Here is a 6,000-nt window from a genome sequence, read left to right on the forward strand (position 1 = left end):
CATTTAGCCATCTGGCCACTTCTGATTGACTCTGCCCTGCCTCTAGTCTCCCGATGGCTCTCCATCGTAGTTCTTCAGGCAAATGATGCCTAGAGGTCATTATTACGAATTGGCTATCTCAGATTTTCAATGTCGCAATCACAGTAAAATTTGTGTGCTTTCTCTCAAACTTGGACTTTTATGCTCCAGGCAGATGACGTAAGCCGAGTGCAGCGCCACTAATTTGCATATTGCAATTTTACTCAGCTACTCTTAGTGGACAACATATGCAAATTTTGCACGGTTTGGCTTACTTTTGAAAGAGTTATCGCTATTTTTGTGATTTTTCCTTAATTTATGATAACCAGTGTAGTTCTGAATTCTGAATAGTAGTAGAAATAGTTCTGAAGTTCTTTGAGATTTGACTGGGCGTTGTTTGACAAGGTCGGGCATAAGCATAATTTTAGTAAAAAATGTACTAGGTAAAAATGTGTTTAGTAAAAAATGTATTAATAATTAAGACAAAAATGTATTATTAGTGAGTTCAAAAAGAAAATTGAAAAACGTAATAGCAAAATCTAACATTTTTTATTTAAAATGTATTAAATAAATGCACAAAACTTGAAAATGAATGAAAATAACTTACTAATAAATATTTTTATTCATTTTGCAAAATAATTGCATTTCGAAAGTGGTGTCACTGAGTCTGCTGCGAGAATTTCTCAGAACGTGCTTAGCCACGCTGAATAAGCGCTCCACGGGAGATCAAGGTATTTAAACACAAAGTTAGCTGTGAATGCATATATATTGCGCATTAATTTTATAAATTAAAAAAAACATCAGCATTTTTTTAATAATTTTTTTTTCTCTTTTTTTTTTAGAAAGCTTACCGAGTTTCAGAAAAAAGTAACGATTTCATTCGACATTTCCGTTACAAATACTTGTACTTTTTCCCTAAAAAAGTTACGAAAGTACAAGTAAAAGTACTACATTTAAAAAGTAACGAAGTACTAGTAAAAGTACGTACTTTTTACTTGTACCGGCGGTACAAGTAGCGAAAGTAAAAGTACTGCCATGTATGGTTAGCAGTGGCACACGTGTGGGGCGACGACTCTCATACCCGAGAACACGCATGTTCCGACGGATTGTCCACCGGAACACGTCTCTATCACGACCAGTGTTGAATTCAGCCGTGATTTGTTGCACATTTGCTCACCTATCTCGAGTTTCACCACTCGTCTCAGGTTTCGTCTGTCTCGGTCATTTAGGGCCTGTGGGACGCCCGGTATTTTGTCTGTTATGGACTGTGGCACCCTCATTCACCCATTCACGGTAAACTCTCAACACGGCTGACCTTGGGAAGCCGAATTCCTGAACCACTTCCGAAATGGAATGTGCCATGCGTCGGGCAGCCGCAACCATGCCGCGTTCGAAAGCCGTCAACTCACGACGACGTTGGATTTTACCTGATCACTCACACAACCACTTCAAGCAATTTCTAACACACAACCAGGGACTATGCACACAACTGAGGCAGTCGCGGAGGCCACCAGGTGGCGTTGGTAACACGTGCTGTCCATCCACAAATCAGAGCCCTGCTATCCCATGAGTTTTGCTCAGTCAGTGTATATATTAATATTAAAAAAGACTTTGTGTTGGAATAAAATTAAAATATTTCTATTAATCAGTTCATAACATTTGATGAAGAAGAAACTTTATATAATTTACATAACAATGCTTAGCAATATTTTTATTAATAAAATTCTGCGAAGATAGAATGTGTACTTTTTTGCCTTACCTTCTGAATTTTTTTATATTTTAGTCTTACTCGTAAACATGTTTATGAGTCAAATAAAATGTTCACGCAGCTGTAAAATTTACTGATCTACTTTCCGCATAAAACTTTTCTTCAAACAGTACTCAGCCTCAAGTCAAATATTTGCACGATGTTGACGCAAGATATATATAACGTTGAGTAAACACATAAAATAATTTGGAATAAATTGGGGTTTCGTAAAAGAAATATGGCATTCATTATTTTTTAAACTCTTAATTATATCTTTAATTAACGTTACTATAGTCAAGGCTATTAAAAGAAATAATAAAAAATAATTCTGAAGCCAAGGCTCTTTATGTTCATATTATAATGAACAATAAATTATAAAAGAAGCAAAATGTGCGATTGTAGACTACTTTAATTATTTTCTGAATAAAATGAAGCAATTTTAATCAAAGTTTTCTAATTTTTTCAGCTGTTTAATTTTATTACGGTCCCTTATAAAAAAAAACTGAAACTAGTAAAGATATTATTATTTGAAATTTTTATGCTTAAGTTCTCGTGTTAAAAAGCTCCTAAAGGCTTTATTATTTTTAAAAAAAATTGCGCATTAATATCATTCGAGGATACTTAAGAACAATTTAAAATTATTATTAAATAGAATTATCCTCCGATCGATATTTTGAACATTGATGGTGTTTTCTCTAGTTCATAGTTAAATATACATCCCATGATTTGCATGCTATTTGTCACCGAAAAATCTATTATAAAACATGCCTTTTTCAGTACTAATAAAATGTGGCGTGCCATTGTATTAAGCCTTTAAACTTTATGAGGTTGCCCATAAAATGTATTAAATACGTAGAGTCTCACTGATAGAGGAAAAATATTTTCAATTCAATAAAAAGCATACGTAGTTGATATTTTTAGAAGAACATAAAAATTCATACATACGTTATCGCTTCATATTTAAGCGCTTTGCTTGCGGCGCTTATCATGGTAAAGATTGTGGTTTTGGTTCAATCATTGGAACAGCCGTAAGCAAAAATTAAACCGAATTCGAAATTTTCAAGATGATTGTGTGCAGTTTATGGAACTTTAAATTTATGTTAAAGCAATTTATCTCCGTTCTTTGGCAAAACAACTCAAAAGAAAAGTATAAGGTTTAAAGAAAGTTCTAATTATTTTTGAGTGTTAATTAATCAGAATCTACCTGCAATTACTTTCATTTTCGTGCCTTTATATTTATAGGCGTTTAAGGCGTATTTTTATTAATGACTTTTTTAACTATATATATTCGTGCGTTTATGGCTTAAAGATATGTTAAACAAATATTTTTTAATAACAATTTTAACTGTAAAAAAATTCCTGATCATATTAAGATATTAAGTACTGGTACTTCGAGTCCAGCATCCGAAAAATCTAGTAGTAAAATACATTTTTGCCGTAAAGTACTTTATCGTAATTTGTACAGTAATATTTATGCGGATTTCTATCAAAAATTTCTAAGAATGAAGTTTTAAATCAACAGATGGGTAAAACATTATTTTCATTTCAACTGTTATAATGTGGAGTTCTTAAATTAATAACACAAATATAAGAAGCAATAAAAATAAAATTTAATTAATACTTAAAAATCTAAATATTGTTCCGATCAAAACAGACGCATAATTTAGTTGATTTAGTTCTAGTGCCATTATAATAATATATAATCTCGTATATTGCAATGATGATTTTTTGTAGACTTATATGCTATATAAAACCATTTGAAACTAAAATAAGTTTATTTTTTAGGGTGCAAGTGTGACTGTGTGAATGTTCAAAGAAAATTCTCCTGGAATGGAATATTCTTGTAATTTTGCTGTGATATTAAAAATAATATTAAAACATTTCTGAAAAAGTTGTCATTTCATCGAACACTGAAGACTTTAATCGAACAGAATTCATTTAAGCAGAAATCAACATTCCAAAATAGCTGTAAGCATCCTGTCATTTAACAAAATTAAACAACTTTTATATATTTTTACTCCATGTTAAAATGTTGAATGAATGGCATTATTCTTAAAAGCTGATAAGGAAGCAGTTTTGAGAAGCAGAATTGGGTTAAAATTTTAAATGAATCATAATAAGTATGGATAACACTGATAAAAATTTGATTTGTACGGAAATGTTGCAGACCTACTTATTCTACCTACAGACTAAAAAAATCTACCGATGCATATGAACAGGATTGGTATGGAAATTTACTTGCAAAATGTTTATACACGATGTGGTTTTTTTAAAATTATTTTTTTGATTTTTTTCTTTATCTTTTCATTATTTTATTACGTAACTTAAATTTTAGTAAGTGCAAAAGTACTGCTGTGAAGAAGATTTGACTCATTCAATAATTTGAGGAAGTCCAAATAATAGATCTGTGCTGCTTATGATTTTATGTGCTCTCTAATTGTATGTGTGTATAATATAATTTGATGTATATTATAAGGAATCAATCCTTCCATAAATGTCAGAGATTCGTAAGTACTAAGCCTAGAAAATAACTAATTTATAGTCGTGACATTTGGTTTGTTTATTTGGATACAGAAAGGAAGGAAAACACTTTTGACATTTTATTTTTATTTTAGAACCTTTTGATACATTGAATGTTAACATTTGAAATAGAAGTTAAGCAAATATTGACATACTTTCTTTCACCTTTCAGTTCATCCTAAAGATTAAGATATGATGAGCATAGTCTGATTAAGGTTTAATAGAATTAAAATATACTGCTTGCGTTTTATAATGTATGATGTTGATTAATAAAGTATTATGCTGTCTAAGATAAATTACGTTTATGTAACTTGGATTTAAAGAAAAGAAACTCTATTTTATTTGAAATCTCTAAATTTAAAATGTTTGATTTAGAAACTTGAAAAAACAATCTTAAAATCCAAACATTTCGTTCAATTTACTGACAAATATTTTCCATTCCTATAATTTTTCAGTTAAAGTTCTTTAAGTTGTATAGGCTTTAAAAATACTGTAACGAATCCTCCATTTTATAGGTAAAAGTAAATAATCATAAAACTATTTTTTCTTCCAAAAATGTTTATTTAACTTTTGAATTATGCACAAATGCTAAACGAAATCAAACAATCACTTGTTTGCTCTTACAAAAAAATTTTTAAAACAGTAGTATTTTCCAAAAAAAAATTTATTGTTAATTTTAACGTGTATTAATTTTAAACATTTATTGGAATATTTTAAACTTAATTTTCTTTTCAATTCAATGAAATAAGATAATTACCAAGCATCTGAAAATGGCTAGGAATTGTAAATTGAAGCAATATATTTCTAGATCTGCTTTAATATTAAAATTTCAGTTTTGAAAACCGAGAAGTAAAGAAAAACCAACTCGAGTAGTTTTAACACCAGTTAATTGCATAGACATTAGTTTATATGTATTTTCTTTGTAATTATGCACTGTTTCTTTCAAAAATTTTGAAGAATGAAATTAAAAATACTTTATCTGATCCTAGAAATTAAATATTGGTACCGTTAAGAAGGGAAAAAAATTCTCAAAATGTCATGGCTGGTCATATACATTATATCACCAATTGCTCATAGAAATACTTTAATGGTATTATTGTTACATATATAAATCTATATTTAACGCTTCCTGTTTAAAAACAAATTGTTTGGAAAATCTATTTGTACTGTTCCTATTGAAAGTGTATTTGCTACCAGTAAAAGAAAATATATTTTTGTAATAAAACAAAGTTTCTCCTGTAGTGTGTATTGTTTTTAGCGCCAAGTACACATAAAATACTTATTTCCAAAATCTCTCACTTTTAATGCTAATTCGTAAATAAAAATTATTTTACAACTTTTTAAATGTTAACAATAATAAGTCCAGAAAATATTTTCTGAAAGAAGTTTAAGAATTCTTTATTACTTTTTTAAATTTAATTTATCTTTCTATTTCTTTGGTAAACATTTTAAATTGAACTAAATCAACAGAAATTAGAGTAAGGCATATACATAATATTAAATAAAATTATATAATTAAGAAAAAAATGGTTCATGTAAGTCAAAGTTATTTATTGGGACAAAGTCATTTATTTTAATGACTGTTAGTTAAATTTTTTTGAAACAAAATGTACATTAATGTAGGATGACAGTTGCTAAGCAACTACATAATACTTTTTTTTAGATAGGACGTTTGATGCTTAAAGTTTCCTATATAGAGATATGAAAATACTTTA

The 6,000-nt window shown here is 29.1% G+C and overlaps 1 protein-coding gene across 2 annotated transcripts in view; it reads left to right on the forward strand.

Annotated features, from left to right (window-relative positions):
- LOC107441897 (synaptogenesis protein syg-2) overlaps positions 1–5,526 on the forward strand; it is a 165,018-nt gene extending 159,492 nt beyond the window's left edge. For both annotated transcript variants that reach the window (XM_043044077.3, XM_043044074.3), the window contains exon 14: positions 3,551–5,526. The gene's annotated coding sequence lies outside the window, so the exon portion shown is untranslated. The remainder of the gene's footprint in view (positions 1–3,550) is intronic.
- Positions 5,527–6,000: the final 474 nt, after the last annotated feature.

Source organism: Parasteatoda tepidariorum, chromosome 3 (assembly GCF_982258835.1).
Source record: "Parasteatoda tepidariorum strain Cologne lab strain chromosome 3, Ptep-v5.0, whole genome shotgun sequence".
Classification (NCBI taxonomy): domain Eukaryota; kingdom Metazoa; phylum Arthropoda; class Arachnida; order Araneae; family Theridiidae; genus Parasteatoda; species Parasteatoda tepidariorum.